Genomic DNA, 25,889 nt, shown 5'->3' with positions numbered 1-25,889 from the left:
GGTCACTCCAAGCCAAGTACAAATATGACTCAGTCATTGTCCATGCTGGTGTGAATGACCTGAGATGTACCTCCCTGGACTACATGAAAAGAGACATAAAGGAGCTCTCTGAACATGTAGTCCAGGCCGGTATGACCCTGACCTTGAGTAGCATCTTACCCTCACCAAGAATGATGCCACAATATGAAGACAAGATGATAAATTTCAACAATTGGCTTAAGTACTGGTGTCATTCAAAGGGGATCCAATGCCTGTCAGTTTGGGATGATATGCTCGACAAGCCACGATGCTTCGCTAGGGATGGCTTGCACCTGTCACCCCTGGGCTTTCGGATATTGGCAAAGGCTCATGCTACCCCCATAGTGCCTTTTTTAGGCAAGGCTCAAAAGACAAACCCACCTCCATAGGTATCACAGGGGATAAGAAACTAAGAGTAATGCTACTCAACGCCAGAAGTCTAAACCTCAAGATGCACGCACTCAAAACTCTCCTTAGCATGGAGAACATCGATATCTGTGCAGTAACAGAAACCTGGTTCAGGGCTCCCGAGAGCACCCCAGCACTACCAGGTTATACCTCATACCATGCTTTTCAGCCCCAAAACTTGGACCAAACCACAAAAGGAGGGAGAGTATCGATATTCATCAAAGATACCCACACCTCCAGGTTGGTGGCAAAGCACGACGCATCAGAGACTATCCATGTGCAACTAACAGTGGGTAAAACTGCCTTCCAGTTTATAGCCTGCTACAGACCACCCTCCCAAACCCAGGAACCCCACTTGGCCTTTCTGAGAACACTGGAAAATATGAAGGTCTCTCCAAACACCATTATATTGGGTGACTTCAACTAGCCAAACATAGACTGGGAGCATTACTTTAGCTCCAACACCCTAGCCCAAAGGTTCCTAGAATTTATAAACTCAAATGCTATGGAACAACTTGTTACCACTCCCACAAGAGGGAAAAACATACTGGACCTGATCATCACCAACATGGGGACTCTATTCTCCAGACCAGAAGTGTATCCCTCACTGTTAAGATCAGATCATAAACTAGTCTCACTGGATATTCACATCCCGACCCCACCCCCTGCCCAGAAAACCACAGTGAAAAACTTTTCTAAAGCAAACTTCACACTCCTCACAACCGAGGTGGAATCCTTCAAAGCCCCCGGGCCTGTGGAAAATACGGCCCAGACCACAGAATCCTTTATAAACGCATTCTATGAACACCTTCAGGAATGCATGGATCATGCGATCCCAAATAAAACCAAGACCCAATCCTCCAAAAGCAGACGTCCTGTCTGGTGGACCCCAGCCATAAACAAACTATACAATAGAAGGAGGAAGCTACTAAATGATAGAGCAAAATCCCAAAAAGGGAAGGAATCACTGATCAGTATTAGCAAAAACTATGGGCACTCATAAAATTGTCTAAGGCCAGCTTCGAGAAAAATTGCGCAGGACACTAAGGATAATCACAAGGCTTTCTTTAGTTATGTTAGGAACCTGGGTGGTAATTCCCAGATATGCTCAGAATTAGTCCAAAATGACAAAAAATACACTGAACCCACAGACATTGCCAACATCCTAGCTGACAGGTTCAGCAAACTCCCCCCACCGGGCAACTATCTATCCCAGCAGAGTGCTGCCCCCCTGACATCTCAGATGCTCAGGTAAGATCCGCCCTCTCCAAAGCAAAAAATACAGCATCAATGGGACCAGATGGTGTCCCAGGCTGCGTCCTACATGAACTCCAAGAAGAGCTAAACCCAAACATAAAACTACTGTTCAATCTCAGCCTTACTACAGGATATGTTCCCAAAGAGTGGCGTACAGCAACAGTGGTCCCTCTCCATAAAGGTGGTGCCTCAACTGATCCTGGAAACTATCGCCCCATAAGCCTGACTAGCTTGGTCTGCAAAGCTATGGAAAGGATCATCATGGACCTCATAAATAAAGATATTGGGGACCTACAGACACTGGATCCTACCCAGTTCGGCTTTGTTAAGGGCAGATCCTGCCTCTTAAACCTGGTTGATTTCTTTGAAACAGTCACCAAGGCCATTGACGAGGGGAAGGTGGTCCACACAGCCTACCTGGACCTCGCAAAAGCCTTCGATACAATACCCCACTCGGGCATTATAGATAAGCTCACCAGCTTAAATATAAACCCCTATGTCACAAGATGGATTGCAAACTGGCTCAAGGACAGAACCCACATGGTTAAAATTGCTGGAGCCATGTCAGACTCCAAACCAGTTACAAGTGGTGTCCCACAAGGCTCAGTCCTGGGACTTCTCTTGTTCAGTATATATTTCTCGGAGGTACAGGCCAACACGGAAGGACTGCGGCTGACCAAGTTTGCAGATGACTGCAAACTGGGTGCCATAATCGAATCTCCAGCCGACACAAGCATTCTCCAAAAGGGCCTCATAGAAACAGGCAACTGGTGCCAGAGCCATGGCCTCAAGCTAAATGCCAAAAAGTGTATAGTCATCCCCTTTGGCAAAAACAAAGTGCCCACAAATTACCACATAGGTGGTAATCCATTAAGTACAGAAGAAGTAATTAGGGACCTGGGGACCCAAGTTGATAGCAATCTCTCATTTGACAACCACGTGGCCAAAGTGGTTAGAAAAACATTTTATATAGCCCACCTAATCATGAAGGGATTCACATCTAGATCAGGGAGGTCATCATACCTCTTTACTCATCCCTCATCAGGCCCATAATTGAGTACAATGCCCCTTTTGGGATGTACCTTACCAGACACCTGCAGCAACTGGAAAAACCCCAAAAGTACCTCACCAAGAGGATCAAAGGGCTCAAACAGATGCCATATGCTGCCCGGTTAAAGAAACTCCAGCTCTACTCAGTGGCATACCGCCTGTTCAGAGGCGATCTGTGCCTGACATATAAAGCCATGTCCAACCCGGAATTAATGGACATGCTGCACCTCAGAAAATCCAAATCCCATTGAGCTACGCGCTTGAGAGATTTGAACCTCAGCATTGAAATAAATAGGACATGCTGGAGGGACAGATTCATAACCCAGAGGCTCCCTTCACTCTGGAATAAACTCCCAGTCCAGGTTAGGCAGAGTCCCTCATTGACTGTCTTCAAGAGGAATCTTGATGAGTGGATGGGAGATCATAGGTTTACCCCGGGTATCACTTCTGTGTCACTGCTAGACAGAGGCACAGTATACTAACCTCGAAAAAGGGCATAGCAAAATAAATTTAAAATGGGTGGTGAAAGCCAAACACATTCTGGCTAGGCTTATAAATGCCCTAGGGCAGATAGCCTAGTATGAACCTATGAACCTATGAACCTATGAACCTAATAAAACTACCTTAGGTGAGTTGATATAACTCCTTTCAAAGTAGGGGTATGCAAGAACTGTGTAGATTACATATAAGATTAATTGTAATGTGTCATCATCGACAAAAATTGTGCTGAGAAATATTTAACATGAAAAGTCCATGCTTTAATTTCTTTTTTTTTTTTTTACATTTGTTGTGTTGCAGTATTTGATAGCTTATCACAAAGTATTGTGACTGTGAGTGGATCTGAAACCTTATATATTTAATACTACCCTGTCATAAAATTAATTTAAGACTGCCTTAAACCCTGGTTTGTTGGTACTGCACATGGGACAAATAAAATAAAGGTAATACAGGAAAGCCTTTTTAGGTGTTCCTTGTAAGACAAAAGGTAGATAATAGCCTGAAGCCTATGAAAATATACGATAAAAAGCACATGAACTGTTTTTTTCTTCCATCTCAGATTTATTTTTCTTAGAAATGGCAGCCTGTGATTATTCTCACTGGGTACAATCGGAAATATTCATAATCACCCTGAAGGTACATTTAATTCCAATAATTAATAAACTGGTGTGACCCTCCCCACAATCCCTCAGTTAATTAAATCTATATATATATATTTTTATTTTCAGCGACATCTCTTTATCTTAATGTTTTAAATACAATGATATAAGATGCCAGGCATAAAAGTGAACATCACTGTCCTTGCAGTCCACCTATGCTTTCACAAATGATTATAGGGAAATGGACTGGCGCTAAGATAAATTACTTTGGTGAGTACATAACTAATCACCATATCTTCCTTTGAACAGGCTCCATTCATTACCAGTTACTTTTATCCTTTTGTCAGATTTTATCAAATTTTCTTCATCAAGAAACTTATGAAAGTGTGGTCTTTCATTTTTAGTTTTGTTTTTAATCTCTCTGCCATATGACCCTTTTGTAACGTGTTATTATTTCAAGATTATCTTTCTCCTACCTTTGTTTGACTTTAAATACCTTTAAAAGGATAGACAAATGCAGCATTATCCAATCTCTCAACTGTCCAAATTTTCGCAGAATGTCCAGATTTCTGCCTCATATTTTTGGTCTGTTCCTCATAAAATTTCTCTTTCTTACAAATCACTGAGGATTGAAGTAATGTCATACATTTGAGTTTTAGACATCATATCCTTCAGAAAATGCATGCTAACATGTCATGCTATTCTAGCAACCAAAGTTTTTATAAGAGAAATGTTTAAAATCTGTCACTGTTTTTGGCCCCTTGTTCTACCACTATTTTAGACTGTTGTGAAAACTACAGAACCATTACATTGTAGTACTGAATTGTAATAACTCATTTGCACTTCTTTTGCTAAGGACCGGTGGCAACAACTGCAGTTGTGTTGCAAGTGGTGTAAACTGTAGTGATAATTAATGCATTCACTTAGTCAGTCAAGCTTATGTTTTTGAGCAAGACACCTTTTATTTATTTTTTTAATTATATAAATCTGCTGGAAAGTTATCTGCTCAGATTTTTTCTTTGCATAAAGCCTGCTTCCCATGTTTGTTGTTTGGTGGAGAGGATGCCTGGACATCAAAGGGTATGGATGACCTGAAGAGACTGGAAGAAAAGTTCAGAAGGCATTAACAGTCTGCTAAACATTTTGACAACCAAATGAGTCTAGCAGTGTTGGGAAATGTGGATATCAGGTGTCAGTTAAGTAGTGGATACCAGTTATCAGTAGAAAGACACAACAAGAAAGTGGATGAAAACCGTTACGTTCTATCACTTTTAATAGACTACATCAAGCTGTGTGCTGAACAAGAAGTTGCTTTAAGAGGCCATGATGCATCTGAAGAGTCATCGAATGCAGGAATGTTCCGGAAACTGGTAGAATTCGGCTGCAAGTTTGATCAGAAGTTGACTGAACACTTGACAACTTCAACTGTTTTTAAAGGAACATCAAAAACTATTCAAAATGAACTCCTGGACTGCATGCTAACAGTATGCAGAGAAGAAATAAAAAAGGAGATTCGTACTGCAAAATTTGTAGCAGTAATTGCAGATGAAACCACTGATTTTGCTGGGATATGGCAAATTGCTGATGTGTTCCGTTACGTTGTCAATGGACAGGTGTTGGAACGTTTTTGGGAATACTTTACACCACCTGGACAGACAGCAGGACATATTGCTGGTGTGATAAAACAACAGTTGACGGAAGTAGTGGGAGACCAGCATGAAAAAGTGATTGCTCAGAGTTATGATGGTGCATCTGTTATGAGTGGTGTTCAGCATGGGGTCCAGGCCATCATAAGAGGAGAGTTTAAATATGCCTACTATGTACACTGCTATGCCCACCAACTTAATCTGGTAATGCAAAGAGCCACACAACAAAATAATGAAGCAAGGACATTTTTTTTAACACTTGGTGGAATTCCAGCCTTTTTCAGTCATTCAGTTCAAAGATAAGGTGCTCTAGAATGTATAGTATCACGACGCATGCCAAGAGTGTCAGGAACAAGGTGGAATTTTAACATCCGTACTGTAAATGCAGTGTACGAGAACTTGGAGTTGCTGGCGGAGTGCTTTACTTATTTGTACAAGTGTCCTACATCTGCTGCAACAACTGTACTGGAAGCAAATGGGCTACTGCGATCAGCTGAAGATGCTGAATTAAAATTTTGGCTTACTGTTTTCCATTGTATAATGCCCCATGTTGACATTCTGTGCAGGCAGCTTCAGTGTCATACCACAGATGCAACTGCTGTTGAAAAGGATGTTCATACATTTTTGGATGCAATTGACAGTGTCAGATCGGGTATCAACGGTATTGCAGATTAGTATCTCCAGACGGAGAACATCCTGTAAAAACGTAGAAGAGGGCCATCAGCTTCCCGACCACTGCATGAGACCTTGCCAATTGCTGCAAAGGAAGTGTGTGATGTCATAAAGTTCCAGGCAGCATAACAATTTCAACAAACTGGCCATCTTCAAGCTTCTCAGTTACATCTGCCTGGAAAGTTATAATGCCCCATGTTGACATTCTGTACAGGTGACTTCAGTGTCGTACCACAGATGCAACTGCTGTTGAAAAGGATGTTCATACATTTTTGGATGCAATTGACAGTGTCAGATCGGGTATCGACAGTATTGCAGAACACAGTATCTACAGACGGAGAACATCCTGTCAAAACGTAGATGAGGGCCATCAGATTCCCGACCACTGCATGAGACCTTGCCAATTGCTGCAAAGGAAGTGTATGATGTCATAAAGTTCCAGGCAGCATCACAATTTCAACAAACTGGCCATCTTCAAGCTTCTCAGTTACTTCTGCCTGGAAAGTTTTCAACATACATAAGAGAGTTTCCAGACAATCTGTTCACAGGAACAATGGACAACTATCCATTCCTGTTGAGGGGACAACTTAGAACAGAACTTGGAGTGGTGTATCAACGTGAAGACTTTACAGCAACTGGCAATGCAGTCCAGATGTTAAAATCCTTGTTGGACAACTCCTTAACCAGTGTGTTTTCACAGATTTACAAAGTGTTCTTAATTATAGCCACCACACCAATGTCAACTGCTGAGGCAGAAAGGTGTTTCTCAACATTGAAAAGGATTAAAACTTTTCTTCATTCTACAATGGGGCAAGAGAGATTGAATGCTTTGGCTATGATTTCCATAGGAAAGGAGTTAATACAGAGTATAACTAACTTCAACCACAGAGTTATTGATTTGTTTGCACAAAATAAAGACAGACGAATGGACTTTATCTATAAGTAATGGAACACAATACAGAGAAGAACACAAGAGGCACTTATTTGGTACTACTACAAGCACTTATGTAACCCAGCCACTGGGGATGCACAAGCCAGTGCATTTCTTCATGCCGGTCCCAAGCCCGGATAAATGGGGAGGGTTATGTCAGGAAGGGCACCCAATATAACCTCTGAAAAATGACATGTGGGACAACAATACAGATTTTGATACAGGATTGGTCGAGGCCCGGGTTAACAATGACAACCACCAGTAATGTTAGCCAACAGGGTGCTGGCAGAAATTGGGGGGAGGCTACTGTTGGCTCTAGAAGAGGGGGAAGGCATGCCCAAAGGTGAGATTGTGTTGATTTGGACATGTGCTGTGGAGGGATGCTGGGTATATTGGGAGAAGGATGCTAAGGATGGAGCTGCCAGGGAAGAAAAGCACTTGTAAGGTTAGATTTATGGATGTGGTAGAGGAAGTGATGTGGTGACAGAGCAAGATGCAGAGGACAGGAAGAAATGGAAACAGATCTGATGTGGCAAACCCCTAACAGGAACAACGGAAAGACCACAAGCACTTATTTGGAACCAGGTGGGGTCACGTGAATATTATTTGCTTGGGAAACTTTAAACTGTCACTTTTAAGCCTCCATGAAAAAGGGGGGGGGGGATCCAGTATGACCTGATATGTTCCAGACCACAACTTCTCCTCAGGTGCAGAAACAGAGTATGAAGTACTGTTTGCATTATACCGCAGAGGTAAGTGTTCAAATCAATGTGTGTATGTAACAATGTGTTCTGTGTAGAGTATTCAGCATGCACCATACTGACTGAGCATTTATTTCATGTAAATAAGTGTGTCCAGCACTGATCCCATTGCACCAAAGCTCCACCCCGTTTTAGTTGACCACATCCCTTCCTGTTGGCCCCGCCCATTCAGCTGTCTCCTGCAGCCCCCCTTTGATTTGAAGTCACCAGCCACCACTGGTTGGAGGACTTGGCAGGGAACCCTGCCTAAGGATTCAACTCTATAGCTGTGCCAGTGGGGAATCTTACTGGGGATCTGGAGAAAAAAAGCATTACCAGCCCCCAGACTGACTGTGTTCCCTGTGTGCTCTTAAGGAAAATTGTGCTTGATTGTGCTTGATGCAGAGAGCTGCATCTGGAGATACTGTGTGTGTATCTGTTATCATCCCAGTGAATGCTCCCCACAGGTGCCAGTAGTGAGGATTGAGACTCCTTGATTTCTGACCCAGAGAGACCTAGTCTTGAATACAAAATAGCATAGACCATTGAAAGCCCACCTAATAAAAGCAGGAATAAAAAAATAAGAATTAAAATCATTCCAATGAAAAGTATACTTGGAAAAGGAAGCAGACATTCCCAAGAATATGAGGTTTTAAGTAACTCAGATTGGTGTGAATGCTAAATATTCTGAAGAAATGTAATTCTAAACAGGTATCTTGTACAGAGAGGGAGGTATGAACAGAAGCAAGGCCAACTGGTCATCACAAGGTATAGCCTGAACACTTGAATGTTTGAATACTACTTAATTTAACCTTATCTGAGGACAGATATTTCCAATTAGATGTTTCAAGACACTTGACTGACAATGCTATGACAGAACACACAGAAAGTCAGTTTTTAAAAATCCTGAGGAAAAAAGTATGACACTATGGAGAAATGGGTAAGATATAGTAGCAAGAATTAATGCTGTGCCTGACATTAATGAAGGCAAGGAACTGTTCAACTATATTGTGATGTTGTAAGAATGCTGATGTCAGCTGTCCTGATAGAAAATGTGTGGTATGCAGAGGGACAGATGGCATCAACTGAAAATGAAAAAATATCTACTCCATCTCTTCTGATATGAAGGCAATCAAGGATGGCACAGCTATAGTTTGTGGACAGGAGCAACTATTATATGTACACTTTCTAGGACACTAATATAAAATACTATATGATCAGGCAAAAACTACAGCCTTCAAAAACCACAAATAAGAGAGATATAGCTAAAAAAGCAAATAGAAGTGATGCCACTAAATTTGTATTGTAATTAATCAGTATGAGCAGGTTCATAGATTCATAGGTGTCTGCTAGGCTAATAACAACAATGGTCGCTTTAAGCCTAGCCATGCATCCCAAATCTCTAAAGAGTTCTGGTACCCTTGGTAAGTGTAAGCAGGGGCTTGGGAGGTGAAACATTTCCAGGCTGCCTGTGTTCATTAGAGATATAGGTGCCAAACCAGGGATGAATTTCCTGTTACCTATTCAGTTGTCCAAGTTACACTTGAATTAGGTTAGGGAAGAACTTCACATGGATGTGGAGCCTGTTCCAGAGAAGGGATAGCTAGGAGATACATACCTGTCTCTCCAGCAGGTCCTATTTATATCGCATCAGGGTTTAAGTCTTTAGAATGGGTAATTGTGATGCTATTTGTTTTGTGAGGTCCATTAGAGTGGGGTCTGAAAATATCTTGCATACCAGGCAAAGATCTTCCCTCAACAGTCTGTAGGAGACAAAATACAGGGATAGGGCCTTGAGCCAGTCTGCATAGGACATGTTACTGATGCCCTGTGTTCTTTTACTGAGAAACCTTTGTGGACATTCCAACTGATGGATGTGCCCTCGTTAGGTACATACCAATGGGAGCATCATTGTACTCAGTATGAGGTCTGATGAATGTTGAATACAGTGGAGCAATGATTTCTTTGGATCTAAATGCCATACTTTTGTTTATAAGATGCATGACATAGAATGATTTCCTCACTACTGTAGATATGTTATGGTCAAAGACTAGAATGTTGTCTATGTGTGCCCCCAAATCTCTGACTACTGGCTCAACTTTACCGGTGTGTTATCAATATAACATTTTCCAGGGATGAATGACTTCTCAAAGGATACTATTATGCATTTCTTGGCAATTAGTTTTAGTCCATGGCACTGGAACCAGTTGTTTGCCTGTGTCAGCCCTTTCTTGAGAACATTTGTGGCAGTGAACAATTCAATGACAGCTCCTAATTTGCAGTCATCTGCAAATTTAGTCAGTGAAAGGCCATTGACATTGGCCTTGACTTCAAACAACAAGAAGGAGCAGTCCCAGGACTGATCCCTGAAAGACTCTGCTTGTGACTGGCCTCCTTGTATAGGTGGACTTTCAGGTTCTAACTTCCTGGGTCCTGTCTGTGAGCTAGCTGGCTAATCACGGGTGACATAAGGGTTTATACCTATACTCTTAAGTTTGCCAACAAGGCCCAACTGGGGGCAGCGGTGGAGAGATGCTGTGCTATGTGAAAAAGGACACCTTTTTTATGAAAGCTTAAGAAAATACCAAGTAGATCAACTAGTTATGTTATGTTGCAACTAGCAGATTATTCAGACAAAGACATTTCCTGAAATGGGATGAAACAGGCATAAAATATGATGAATGCGGGTAAAGAGCAGGGGTGGCTCATGCTATAGAAATGCAGGACTGCAGCTCCCCCAGCTGTGGAAAGAAAATAAAACAAAATAAATCGCAAAAAAATAATTTTCTCGAGTCCCGGACAGATTGGGGAAATCCAGACTGCTTCGTCAGCAGTTCATATAGGAGGAAAGGCCATCTCTGCCCTGCAGCCCAGAAGTCTATGCAGTGACTGTTACTGGAGCCTAGGTAGGGAACTGAAATCATCTTCAGCTGGAGCCGTCTCAGGTAAGGATCTGAAATGAAAGCGTGTGTGTGTGTGTGTGTGTGTGTGTGTGTGTGTGTGTGTGTGTGTAGGTAGGGAATTGAAACGAAAGTGTGTGTGCAGGTAAGGAGCTGAAACAAAAGTGTCTGTGAAGGTAGGGAACTGAAACAAAAGTGAAAGTAAGTGAGTGTATGTGTGTGTGTGTGTGTGTGTGTGTGTGTGTGTGTGTGTGTGTGTGTGTGTGTGTGTGTGTGTGTCTGTGTGTATGTGTGTGTGTGTGTAAAATGGCCCGAGTGCTATATGGTTGGCCCCAGGTGACAAGAGCCTGAATTCCCTACCCACCATCATTTGTAAAATAATTTGCAGATTTTTCCCTCATACTTGTTCTGTTCCTCATAAAATCTGTGGATTCTATATTTTTGTGTCTTTACCAAGTCAGTAGTGCATTGATGCAGTGGTAACATTGTTGCCTGACAGCTATAGGTTATCTGGTTTGACTCTTGGCTAGGGTCCCTTCTTGTCCTCCTTGTGTTTGTGTGGGTTTCAACTGGGTGCTCTGGTGTCCTCCTATCTTACAAAGACATGTGTCTGTCTGGAGTGTTTCTCCCTGGGCCTCTGCTGAAAATTGGCTTTTATTCCAAGTCAGACTTTTCTGGCTAACAAAGGTTAAATAAAAATGACAAGCATTTTAATTTCAGACTTCATATTCTTCAGAAAGTACATAGTAACACAAAAGCTTTTATTCTAGCAATTTTCTAAGTTTATAAGTTGGATATTTGAAATGTGTCCCTATTTTTGGGACTATATTCTCTTATTATTGGCTTCGTCCAGGTTTTTTGTGCTAAGGTTGAGAGCTATGGTAAGAACTGAATTCACTGAATATGTTAGGAGGCTGTATTCCCCCATTACTGGCTTTGTCCAGTTGTTTTTTGCTAAAAGAGTGAGAGCTATGCTGAGAAATGAATTCAATGAATATGTTTGGGGGCTGTATTCCCCATTATTGGCTTTGTTCAGGTATTTTATGCTAAGAGGTTGATGGCTATGGTGAGAACTGAATTCACTAAATGGTAACCATTTAAGTTTCAGTCTTCCTCACTTGCACAAACAGCTAGTTTAGCATAGTGGTATGCTTCTCTGTCTATTTTGCACAGGGTCCTGAGTTCAAGCCTTAGCAGTGAAATATATGGTGGTAACACAGCATTTTATTCTAGCAACTTTCCAACATTATACAAGCAATGTTTAAAATGTGTCCCTGTTTTTTTGGCTTTTGCCCTCCCCCAATAAATTTTGGCTTTTTCCAGATTTCTTGTGCTGCAAAATTCAGAGATACAGCTGAGTAAGCAGATTTTACAAGGAACTGAGAGCTGCATGGGGAGCAAATATTTAGTGCTGCTTATGCTGAGTCTGCTTCCCTTGTTAATAGGACAGCAGTTAGTGTACTTGCTTTTGATGCAGAAGGCTGTGGTTCTACTCCCACAGTAGATAAATGCATTTCTAATACTGTACTGTGTTGCAAAGGGGGTGGATGCTGTACTCATTTTTGGTGAAGTTACCTAGTAACTATGAACCTGTTATCAGTGTGTCATCCTTTCCCCATTGCAATATTACTAGCTTATCATTTTTTAGTGTAAGATAGGCAATTTATTCCTCAAGGGCAATAGTTATTGTATTTGTAGATGAAACAATGAAATATAAAGTTTTTTGCTAGCAGCAACCTCTTCATTAGTTACAGATCTCTTTAATGTGAAATTATTTAGATGGATTTTTCTTCAGATATTCTGCATATGTACTGATACTGGTGGACTGTAGAAGTTTGAGTAGACTTTTATGATGGAAATGTTCTGAATTGGGCAGTTTTGTCATTATTGGTGCATGCATTTTGTTTCATTGTTTACTGGAAAAATGTTCAAAACAATACATTTAAAACGCTCTCTAAACTGTACTATATTGTACAAGGAATACAATTTAATGCAACCAGGAAGGTGTATGAAAGAGCATGTGTATGTTTCGTGTGCAAGGGTCCTGTGATTTGAAAACAGCCCAAACCCAAAGTTAATCTTTATCTGCCACTGGCAAACTGTATTTTCTTTGAATGTGGGTTTTAATGCTGTTTCAATGAATGTGAGTTTCAAGGACAGAGAAGTTTTAATGCTAAGTCTGTTTTCATTGTGAGACTGCATTGCTTTGTTTAACATGTATCTATTAGTGTTTGTGCTGTAAAATGCAAAATAAAACTTTCAAATGAAGTCCAAATCACCGCAGAAGTAAAGCAGTATGCACATTAGTGTTTATGGTAAATGGGGTGAAATAGCCAAGTAATGGTTCATTGGAATGGCTGCAGGGGGGAGGCTCCATTCGACCATGATTTTGTGAGGTGCAAAGGGCGGCAAACTCAAAGACAGCCCCAGCTGAACTATACCTCTCAACTGTCCAGATTTTTGCTTCGTATTTTTTGGTTTGTTCCTCATAAAATTTGTGGTTTTCTGGCAAATCATTTAGGAATGAAGTCACTAAATAATGACAGATACTGAGTTTCAAACTTCATAGCCTTCAGAAAAATGCATGCTAAAGCAAGACCTGTTATTTTATCAACTGTCTCAGTTTATACAAGAGCAATTTTTAGTACTGTTTATATGTTCACCCAATATAGTTGGCCTTGTCCAGATTTCCTGCATTAACAGGTTGAGAGGTATGTGTAAATAAATTGCTTTATAGAATTATGCATATCCAAACCTCACAACTGTCCCCAATTTTGGCTCAAAATGTTGCTCTTCCCCTAACAATCTCTCCACAAAAATGGCAATTTTGGAAGAAAACATGGAGGGTTTACAATTAATAAATAACTGCAATAATCAGAGTTATAGATTACTTTTATTTCAGAAATGCATGTAGATTCTTTTATTTCATCAGCTGCTCAAGTTAGCAGCACTAATATTAAAAATGTGTCCCTTCTTTGACAGGTTCCTAGCTATATTGTGTGGCTATTTTATATTTTTGCATCACATTTTTGGTCCGTTTTTCATAAAATTGCATTTTTTGGCAAATTAGTTGCAAATCATTAAAGACTGAAGTTAGAAAATAATGACAGACATTTCAGTTTCAGATTTCATATCCTTCAGAAAATTCATACTAATGCAAGACCTACTATTCTATTATCTTTCTAAGTTTATAAGAGCAATATTTAAAAATTGTCCTTATTTTTGGGCCTTTGTCCCACTTCTATGTATGGCTTTGTCCAGATTTCTTGCTCTGAGTTGAGAAGTATGACAAATGTGTCAGGGTCATCACAGTCAGCCAGAGACATTTCAAATTGTGACATACTTGTTGCACCCCACTCCCCCATGTAGTGACTCTGGATGTGTTCAAGCAAGGCAAGGAGCAGTTATGCAGTGTAAATGTGTGGAGTATCCCCCTGTTAGAAAAATATATACTTAAACATATATAAACTGTTAGAAGAATATGCACTTAAACATATATAAACTGTTAGAAGAATATGTACTTAAACATATATGTAGTGCAAAGTTTAGAAACAGTATAATATGTAATGCATTTGATTCTATTTAACAATATGGCAGTAGAAATGATCTTGCATATAATTGCTTGAAACTTAGCTGCAGTGTGGTTAACCTCTGACCCTGGCAGTAGCCAGCTCAGCAAGCTTATGTCTTTCAGCAGTTATTATCTGCTGGGTTAGAGAGAAATAAATATGTATGCATGTATATCTTTCTTCCTTCCACCGAGAAGGATGGCCTTGTGAACACTATCAGAGATAGTGTGCAGCTGCTTACCAGAGAGACAAAGGAACGTATTAAGAGATGAAATGACCATTGTGTCCGAACTAATCTAAGAACCTTGGAAGAAGTAACATCTACAGGAAGACATTGTAATTGACCAGGTGCCTCGCAAGGCTGTGTTATTCTCATGGGAAAGTTTTTAAAAAGCATTACCTAAGCATTTTCTTATGAATGAAGTATTATGGGCTATAGTGATGTAAATGCCCTGTGACTGACCACGTCAGTAAGGTGGGCAAAAGCTGATTGCAAATGGTATATAATTGAGGGTATTTCCTGTATAGAGCCAGTCAAAACTCTATACTTGTTTTTGTATAGTTTTTTGCCTCCTAATGTACATTAGTAAAGCAATATTGTTTGAACCTGAGCATCCTGTGTTATTGACTGTCATTTTGAAAAGCCTAATGATTTTTACAGTCTGATTTTAACAATTTATTTGACATTTTGGTCCTTCTTAAGCCGGAATTCCCTTGGTAAGCTGCAGGTCAGAGTGCATGGGTGGTAATAAATCTGCGCAGGAGAAGCTGCCAAAACAAATGGTTCTTCTTGAGTGAAAAGACCTTCGACTGAATTGTTGTGTGTAAAGAGGCTGTCCACTTTCTGATCTGTGGCTGAAAAGCGGAAAACTGGATCCCAAGAAGAAAACGTGCAGTCATAAACGGGAGGCTCAGGTAAGGAGAGTTTCCCTCTTTGTCTTTGTTTTAGATCAGGGACCAGGTTACACTGTACTGTTATTGAGATTTGTGATAGCAGGACGAGAACGTATTGAAGTACTGTACGTTGGGTCATAGATCAGGGAAAAAACAAAGCAAAGTAAACAGTCATTCTAGACACTACTGTGGATATAGGGAAGAAGATACCACGTGGTACAAGGGAAGGGTTACGTAACAGTCTTTTTAAGACATGGGAAATCAGTGCACTAAAAGATCGCGAGATCCGCCTTTGACGGATGATGCGAAATATATGCAATTGCAGAGAGCAGATAATGTGAGATATTTTGCAAAATGGGTTAATAAATATGAATTTGATGGTAAATTAGACAAAATTTCGTTAGTGAAACTTTTGAAACAGTTAAAATCTGACGCAGAAGGTCAGGCAAAAAAACAGCGACAGCTGGGTGTTCCTCAAGCACACAGGTGGATTGAGGAGGTAAACCGAAGGGAACAAAAAGTTAAAAATGCGAAAGCATTATTCTTAGATAAAGAAGATAATAATATAGTAGTAGCGACGGCCCCTCCCCCTCCGCCACCACCGATACTTTACCCAGGATATGAAGCGGGAGGACAGGCTGATCCCCCCCCCCCCACGTTATCCTGAGGCAACAGGGGCATTTAAACAACCATTTGTGAGAGAACCTATTGAGACTAGATCCCGAACACGTAAAACACTTAGGGACACTCAAGTGAGGGATTCACTAGAAGAGAGTGAGGAAATCTGTCCATTAATTGAAGTACCAAACCCTCAGGCAGGACAGGAAGGCCAAGACCCAACCCTCTTAGTATATAGACCATGGACACCGGAAGATATCCGGAAGGCTACAGAGGGGATTCCCCATCCGAAAATTAATCATGAGAAGTTTATACAAGATTTACAAGGTATGCGATTGAGTTACCACTTAAATGGGGAAGAAGTAGAGAAAGTTATTAGACAAATTATTGGCCCAGACTGGCACATGGTTTGTGGCACCTGGAATGCGCGTGACGCGCAACTTAAGCCCCTCCTACATAGTGACGCAGAGTTAGACACTAGGTTGAAGGGTCTTACGGACCAAATTACTGAAAAATGGAAACCTAGAGCAGATTGGACCTGTATTAATCAGTGTATACAACAGGACAATGAATCTGTGGATGGGTACTTTGGTAGATTATTAAAATGTTTTAATAACCATAGCGGTATGCCTATTCCCGAAAATCAGAAAAATGATAGCTCATATGAACAACAATTGAAAAATGCATTTTTGAAAGGTTGCATTGCCCCTATCAGTAGCTTTATTACAAAGCATATGATAGATCATCGAACGAGTAGGCTACAAGCCTTACTGGAGTATGCTAGGCATGCTGAAAGACACTTTAACAGTAAGAAGAAAAAGAAGACGCAGGTCTTCACAGCTGAAGACGGAGCAGAAGTCTTTGTAGTGCAGTCAGGTAAAAAGGGGAGGAGAAACGCTCAGAGCAATAAGCGCTCTGACAGAGACTCAGAGGTTTTTGAAGAAAGAAAGAGAAAAGGTGAGTGCTTCAAGTGTGGGAAGAAGGGACATTTAGCAAGGGATTGCAGATCAAATAAGAAAACGACTACAGAAGGGAAGGATAGGAGTGATGAGGATTGACTATATGATAGTCATAACGTTCAACAGTCATCAGGAGAGAGTAATGAGCAGGGAGAAAATGTAAACACAGTAGTAGGAATAGAGGAAGTGCAAGTAGATGATGAGGAAAGTGAAGTTTTAGATTTAGCCTTATTGAGCTTGGAGCTCTATTTGGCGGACACGAAACCGGAAGTTACACTTCTGGTGGAGGGGAGGGAAGTGAGATTTTTGTGTGATTCAGGAGCATCACGGACTTTGATACATCCTTCAAAGTTACCGGAACACTCTGAATCACCTGATTATATATTAGTGAAAGCAGCAAACGGACAGCTATACAGGGAACCACTTTCCCATGATAGAGCAATAACTGACCTTGTTTCAGGTATGACCCAGAAAAGTAAGATAGTACTTTCTGCAAAATGTCCAGTAAATTTACTAGGAAGAGACCTTATGCAGCTTTTTGGCATAGCAGTAGTTCCTACCATGAAGGGTATGGAGGCACAAAGACAAATGGATACTTTTGTGATGCGATCGGAGGGTGAAGCCTACTATTGGTACAGCCAGGACCTAGTTACGACTGGTCCAGGGGCAGTAACCGAAGAACTGATGAACGTAGCCATCAGTAAAGTACCCTCCCTTCACATTGATCAACAGCATTTGTTACATTGTACTCTGTACTATTGTAGTACACCAGGACCTGATAAAGAATATGAGGGAAAATTGTTCATAAATCCTGCAAATAGGCTAGTATTACGAACTCTGTACTGGGATACTGAGGGTAATAGTGTGGTGAGTTGTTCATTACCTCAGGAATTCACGGGACTATATAAATCCAACTGGCTACCACATGTCAGTTTAACCAAACATAAGAATGCCAGATGGGTAGATCTAGGTGAAAAAGTGACAAGATGGGAAAGGCAAACTGACTTAGAGTTGTCAGAACAAGGAATACACAAGCAAAAACTGAATTGGTTAACGCAAGCACGACCAGCTGTACACTTACAACAAAGTGAGGACAGCTGATTGATGTTCCGACTGGAAGAGGAAGAAAAAGCCTTGTGTGATATACCAAACACTCTTTGGTCAACAGGGAAATCAGATGTAGGGCTTATTCAGACAGCAGGTCCAGTAACTATCACACCAAAGTCAGCATTTAGAACACAAAAGAAACAATACCCTTTGAGAAAAGATGCAGAGCAGGGAATTAAGCCTATAATAGCAGCATTACTTAAGAAAGGAGTACTGGTGGAATCTTTGGATTCACCATGTAATACCCCTCTATTTCCTGTTAGGAAAGCAAACGGGGAATGGCGGATGGTACAGGATTTACAAGCTGTATATGATGCAATAATACCTAGGGCACCTACGGTGCCAGACCCGCACACTTTATTGAATGATTTGAAGCCAGAACAGAAGAATTTTACCATGGTAGATATAAGCAATGCTTTCTTTTCAATACCTATACATCCAGATAGTCAGTATTGGTTTGCTTTTACATTTCAGGGTAACAGATACACCTATACTCGACTACCACAGGGATACTGTGAAAGTCCAACAATATTCGCACAGGAGATGGCTAGCAACCTGGTGGGATTTACTCCACCAGGGGGCAGTCAAGTTCTACTTTATGTGGATGACATCCTGCTTGCGGCCCCTACCCAGCAGCAGTGTAGGGAAGATACAATAGCATTATTGAGGTTTTTAGCAGAACAGGGACATAAAGTAAACAAGCATAAATTGCAACTTTGGAAAACACAGGTCAAGTACCTGGGATATGTGATATCCAAGGGGGGTAGAACATTAGATGAAGATAGAAAGGTAGCAATTTTACAAGCACCCAAGCCAACTACAAAGAAGGAAATGATGTCCTTCCTGGGGACGACTAATTTTTGTCGAAGTTGGATACCAAACTATGCTGTGGAGTCGGCTTCATTGGCTGATTTAATATTTAAAACACCTATGGCAGCACAAGATATACTACATTGGACTCCAGTGGCAGAAGCAGCCTTCTGCAGGCTAAAACAATTGATAGCTTCATCATCAGTTTTGGGGCTTCCGAATTATCATAAGAGATTTTTTCAGACTGTAGATTGTAAGCGGGGATATATGACGTCAGTTCTGACGCAACAGCATGGGAATAAGCAACGCCCCATAGCTTACTATTCATCACAGTTGGACCCAGTGGCACGGTCGTTGCCACATTGTGTACAGGCAGTTGTTGCAGCTGCCATGGCAGTACAGGCTTCGGCCTCAATGGTATTATTTCACCCTCTTACCTTGAGGGTGCCTCATGCAGTTGCGATAATTTTACTGCAAGAGAAAATTGCATTTTTGTCTCCGGCTAGACATCTTTCTTGTATGACCATACTGCTGAGTCAACCTCACAAGGTGATTGAACGTTGTACGACATTAAATCCATCAACGTTGCTTCCGACTCCTGTGGATGGCACACCACACAGTTGCCTACAGGAAATGGAGCAAATAACTTTACCCCGACAGGATCTTACTGATATACCCCTAGCTGATGCGGAGGTAACATTTTATGTGGACGGATCATGTAGGAAGGGTCCTACAGGAAAAAATCTAGTAGGTTATGCAGTAGTTACTGATGTTGGGATTGTAGAAGCCCAACCTCTGCAGCCTAACTTGTCTGCTCAAGCGGCAGAATTGATAGCTTTAACACGAGCTTGCACTCTAGCAAAGGACAGATGTGTGAACATATATACTGATAGTCAGTATGCTTTCTCCACAGTGCATGTTTTTGCGCAGCAGTGGAAGAATAGGGGAATGATAACATCCACTGGTAAACCAATCAATCATGCGCAACTAATCTTGAATTTATTAGATTCCATTCAGTTACCTACTAAAGTAGCTATTTGTAAATGTGCAGCTCATACAAAGCAACAGGATAAGATTTCAAAAGGTAATGCACGAGCTGATGCATCTGCGAAGCAAGCAGCCTCAGACTCAGAAACTTTACTTTTGAATGAGGAATTACAACCCTCTGAGATTTTAGATTTAGAAATGTTAAAAACAATGCAAACATTAACTACAAAAACAGAAAAACAGAAGTGGGTAAGACGAGGAGCAATCCTTGAAGACGGATTGTACATCTCCAAAGAGAAAGCCGATATTACCATCTAATTTATTTAGATATGCGGCTTTGTTGAGCCATGGGCAGAGCCATGTCTCAACAGGGGGGATGGTACAGTTAGTTAACAGAATATTCCAGACATACGGATTCTGAACTACACACAAAAATTTTGTGCAGCATGTAATATTTGCAGTAAACATCATGCACAGGGAGCATTCAAACCGAAGCAAGGGAGTTTCCCTACACCACCATATTCGTTCCATACTATTTGTATGGACTTCATAGAGTTGAATAAATGTGAAGGAAAGAAATACTGTTTAGTGATTATAGACATGTTTTCGAAATGGGTAGAAGCTTTTCCAACCAGGAATCCGGATGCAGCAACAGTGGCAAAGGCCCTAGTAAAGGAAATAATTCCTAGATTTGGCATACCGGAAAGAATCTATAGTGACAATGGGACACATTTTGTCAATCAGACAATTCAGCAACTTGGGAGATTTTTTGGGATTTCCTTGAGGAATCACTGTGCTTACCACCCACAGTCAGCAGGACTGGTGGAGAGGTACAATGGGATTTTGAAAAACAAGTTAAGAAAGTTGATGAGTGAGACTCAGAATAATTGGATTTGCTGTTTACCTCTAGCATTGCTGAGCATGAGAACAGTTCCAAATGTAAAGGGCTTGACCCCCTTTGAAGTAGTATTTGGAAGGGCATATTACGTGCCACAGTGGAAAGCTCTTATGCCTGCAGAACTGGAGGTCGATGGCTCATTAGCCAGTTATATGAAGAGATTGTTAACCAATAAGAATGTTTTGCAGTTAAACTCTTTTTCAGATAAAGAACAGACGAAACCGGACGCAGTGCTATCCCCAGGATCCTGGGTGTGGATAAAAGTCATCAAGAAGAAAAACTGGACAAGTCCTAAGTGGGAAGGTCCGTACCAAGTACTGTTAGCAACGCCTACTGCAGTAAAGGTTGCGGAGAGGTCGTCCTGGGTTCACCTGACTCACTGCAAGCCGGTAAAGAATTTCCAGTTAGACAAAAGTTTTGTAGCTGATATATCACAAAAACAGAATGACCAGGGGCAGAGTGTATAAAAGTACAAAGCAACCCCAAAGACATTGGTTTACTGTCCTACTAATCATACATTTATTAACCATGTTGGTAGTGACTTTTCTTTTGTTGGGGGTTTTCCTTCAAATAACTACACAGATAAAAGTGATGAAACGTGATGGACTGGCCACAGATTGGCATCCAAACTTTAACACGTACCTAGCTATGAAATGTGTGTATGTAGAGACTATGAACATTTCAAATTGTTGGGTTTGTACAGCCATACCTACAGCATATGGAGGACTTTTGATGTCCGCTGTCCCCTTGGGGATAAATGAGACTTGGGAGAATTTACTTTTTGATACAGGTTCTGTGAGATCACAGGACAAAGTGGCACTGTACTTACCTGTTACACAAAAGGGAATTGTTTGTTTTTACAAAAATGATACGCTCCAAGTTGGTTGGAGTAATTGTAACATAACTGTGTCTTATAAATGTTATATAAAAGCAAAAGATCAGAGTATTAGTTGTAGCACGAATTATGATTCGTATTTGAGCTTAATGAAAACAACATTGAAAGATGTACAGAAAAATCCTGAATTGTATAAACAATTGTCTGTTATAGACAGGAAAATGTTTCATTCAGAGTTAACCTGCATCAGTACTAAAGTAGAAAATTGTTATTTTGTTTGTGGGAAAAAAGCATATAAGTGGTTACCTGAGAATTGGTCCGGCAGTTGTTTTTTGGGTTATCTGGTTCCAGCAATAAGACATACTGCAGAATTGCCTCTGGGTAAGATATGGAATGTGAGAGATATAGCTCAGAAAACTGGGAACTCAGTCAAGAAACCTGCTAATCCAGTGGGTAAAATCGAAGCTGATTGGAAAGATCATTCATCCGTAAAAGATAAGGAGAAATTGACTCATATGGACTTGAGTGACAGTGTTATATCCTGGGCTGGAATAATCCCAGCCTATGGAGCAGTCAAATCGATCTGGGAACTGAGAAAATTGTCGAAACTTCTCGAAGTAATGAGTAATGCGACTTTTTCTGCTCTCGAACTTGTGACTGATGAACTGAATGCAATGAGAACTGTTGTATTACAAAACCGAATGGCTCTTGACTTCACCCTAGCGGCGAGAGGTGGTACGTGAGAGCTTATCAAAGAAGAATGCTGTGCGTACATCCCAGATAATGAGCACGAAATCAATGACCACCTAGAGGTAATTCAGCAAGTATCAGCAATGGTGGAACCAGGCCCAAACCCACTGACGAACTTTTTCCAGAATCTTTTTGGGGGGTGGGGTTCAATCCTAATGAATATTTTGATAGCTATTTGTGTAGTTTTGCTCATATTGAGAGCATGTGTTTGTTGCGGGATACATTGTGTGAAAAGAATAGTTAGAGATTTTGTTGATGTATCTGTAACCGAGACTATGTATCAAGACCTGGAATTGAATCTGTTGATACCAAATGAAATTCTTTCTGAAACATAAAACAAATGACTTGCCTAGTTGAAAGTTCCAGAAAGGAAGAGACTAGGGAATGAAATAATGTTGTTTATGTTTCTAAATAGAATGAAAAGCATTAAAAGGAGGGAGAATGTTCGAAAAATATGTACTTAAACATATATAAACTGTTAGAAGAATATGTACTTAAACATATATAAACTGTTAGAAGAATATGTACTTAAACATATATGTAGTGCAAAGTTTAGAAACAGTATAATATGTAATGCATTTGATTCTATTTAACAATATGGCAGTAGAAATGATCTTGCATATAATTGCTTGAAACTTAGCTGCAGTGTGGTTAACCTCTGACCCTGACAGTAGCCAGCTCAGCAAGCTTATGTCTTTCAGCAGTTATTATCTGCTGGGTTAGAGAGAAATAAATATGTATGCATGTATATCTTTCTTCCTTCCACCGAGAAGGATGGCCTTGTGAACACTATCAGAGATAGTGTGCAGCTGCTTACCAGAGAGACAAAGAAACGTATTAAGAGATGAAACGACCATTGTGTCTAAACTAATCTAAGAACCTTGGAAGAAGTAACATCTACAGGAAGACATTGTAATTGACCAGGTGCCTCGCAAGGCTGTGTTATTCTCATGGGAAAGTTTTTAAAAAGCATTACCTAAGCATTTTCTTATGAATGAAGTATTATGGACTATAGTGATGTAAATGCCCTGTGACTGACCACGTCAGTAAGGTGGGCAAAAGCTGATTGCAAATGGTATATAATTGAGGGTATTTCCTGTATAGAGCCAGTCAAAACTCTATACTTGTTTTTGTATAGTTTTTTGCCTCCTAATGTACATTAGTAAAGCAATATTGTTTGAACCTGAGCATCCTGTGTTATTGACTGTCATTTTTAAAAGCCTAATGATTTTTACAGTCTGATTTTAACAATTTATTTGACACCCCCCCATCCAAGTTAGACACAAGTACTACAGTGGCTTTTCATCTGTCCTTGATTTTGCAGAATGTTCTGGTTTCTGTCATATTTTTGTACTGTTGATTTATGCTTATTATTATTCAGAAAGTGCCTGTTGCTCTGTGTTTAAGTAGCAGTGCTTTAATGACCATCAGGTAGGCTTGTCTGAGATTGTAAGATGAAAGTAAGTTTTAATAAGCATACTGTTAAAGAATTGCCAACGTTGAATGCCTTTCTGTTGTTGCCATGCAGAGAATACTTGCATAACTAGATAACGTATAAGCCTTGGGTATTGAAACGCTTATGACAGTATTTGTAACAAAGGGCAGGATTACATTATTTTAAGAAGCTCATTACATTTTTTGGAGACTTGCAGTCATCTTTGCAGGCTTTACCTGCAAACTAAACAGAATGGCAATATATCAGGTGCAGTCCATAACCTGTGCAGCAATCCTTTAACCAATGAATGTTGAGTTTGTTTCTTGTTTGCTTTTCATTTTTTACTTTGATCATGTTTTCATCATGAAACAAGTAGATAGTTGTTGTCAGGCAGCAGGTCTTTTTTGGATAAGAAACATTTTTACAAGTGGGGGTATCACAGAGATTGCTACTTTCAGCATGTTACTTGGTACTTTAATAACACTGTAATAGTCCCAGTTAGGATAATCACGCACTGGCACACAAAAATGTTGAATTTCTTCTTTAATACCAACTGTTAAAACCGTATGAATACACAAACAGGTTAAGCGCTTTCATCTACACCTGTCGATTTCTTCAGAACCATTTGTGAAAGCTTTACATCATAATTTATACTCTCCCTGATCCAATAAAAACATCACATTAATTACATAATTAAAAAACACTTGATAGCTGATCTAAGAACAAATACTTAAAGTGCACAGTGCTGAATTCCCTCAATAATAATTACTATAATTCTATCCACTTGTAAATTGATTCAGAAACATATATATAATAATATTAACCTAAACTATGACGTGGTCATGTTTAAATATTATATATTTGATTGCAACAATATGTATACAATAATAACTGTTAAAAAACTATTAAAAAACTTCAAGGCAAATACATACTTCCCCATCTCCTTAGCCTTACATATTAACACAAGGACCAAATAAATACTATTAACCAGGATGATTATTTGTTATTTGTCCAACATAGGTTTTATAGATGTCATTTGGCATTGTGAAGCTCATAAAGAATGTAAGTCCTTCGAATTTGGTATATTGGAACAGATTCAACCGAACCCCAGGGGAGGGAACATTAAGAAAAAATTAATGGAAAAGGAGACATGCTGGCAAATAAAATTGAATGCATCAGAAAGTCCAGGGCTTAATGACAACATATCTATAAAACCTATGTTGGACAAATAACAAATAATTGTCCTGGTTAATAGTATTTATTTGGTCCTTGTGTTAATATGTAAGGCTAAGGAGATGGGGAAGTATGTATTTGCCTTGAAGTTTTTTTAACAGTTTTTTAACAGTTATTATTGTATACATATTGTTGCAATCAAATATATAATATTTAAACATGACCACGTCATAGTTTAGGTTAATATTATTATATATATGTTTCTGAATCAATTTACAAGTGGATAGAATTATAGTAATTATTATTGAGGGAATTCAGCACTGTGCACTTTAAGTATTTGTTCTTAGATCAGCTATCAAGTGTTTTTTAATTATGTAATTAATGTGATGTTTTTATTGGATCAGGGAGAGTATAAATTATGATGTAAAGCTTTCACAAATGGTTCTGAAGAAATCGACGGGTGTAGATGAAAGCGCTTAACCTGTTTGTGTATTCATATGGTTTTAACAGTTGGTATTAAAGAAGAAATTCAACGTTTTTGTGTGCCAGTGCGTGATTATCCTAACTGGGACTGTTTCAGCTTCTTTGGGGGCTGTGTTGTGTTACTTAGTTGGACTGACCAGTTAATTTTGTTCGTTACTTTAATAACACTGAATATAAATTATAATTACAACTGCAGTGCAAGGAGAAGTGACTTGAGTTGAGTGCTGCTTATTTTTATATACTTGATTTTGACTGGCATTCCAGTAATGTATTCAAAAAGTAATTTATTTTTTCATGCTTCACAACCTTTTTGTTTCCATCTAGATATTAAGTAAGCTGTCATGCAGCCAATGTATTGAAATAATTTTTTTTCTTCTACACTTTATTTTGTCTTGATTGGACTCTCATAATGTGGTTTGGTACCCAGGGCAGCATATTTAATTAAAGTTACAGTTTTTGTGGTTTTGAGCATAGCTCCTCCCCTTTCTATTGGCCACACCCATTCTCACTGACCCCACCCATTCATCTGTCTCTTGTAGCCCCCCTTTGATTTGATGTCACCAGCCGCCACTGGTAAGAGTGATAATGGAATGTACTTCTTCACTGAGGTGTGTTATACAAACAAACCAATAATACCTGTAGCTAGGGAGAG

The sequence above is a fragment of the Protopterus annectens genome, chromosome 2.part1, assembly GCF_019279795.1.
Source record: "Protopterus annectens isolate FY-2018-M chromosome 2.part1, PAN1.0, whole genome shotgun sequence".
In the NCBI taxonomy this organism is placed as follows: Eukaryota; Metazoa; Chordata; order Ceratodontiformes; family Protopteridae; genus Protopterus; species Protopterus annectens.
This window is presented reverse-complemented; position numbering follows the sequence as displayed.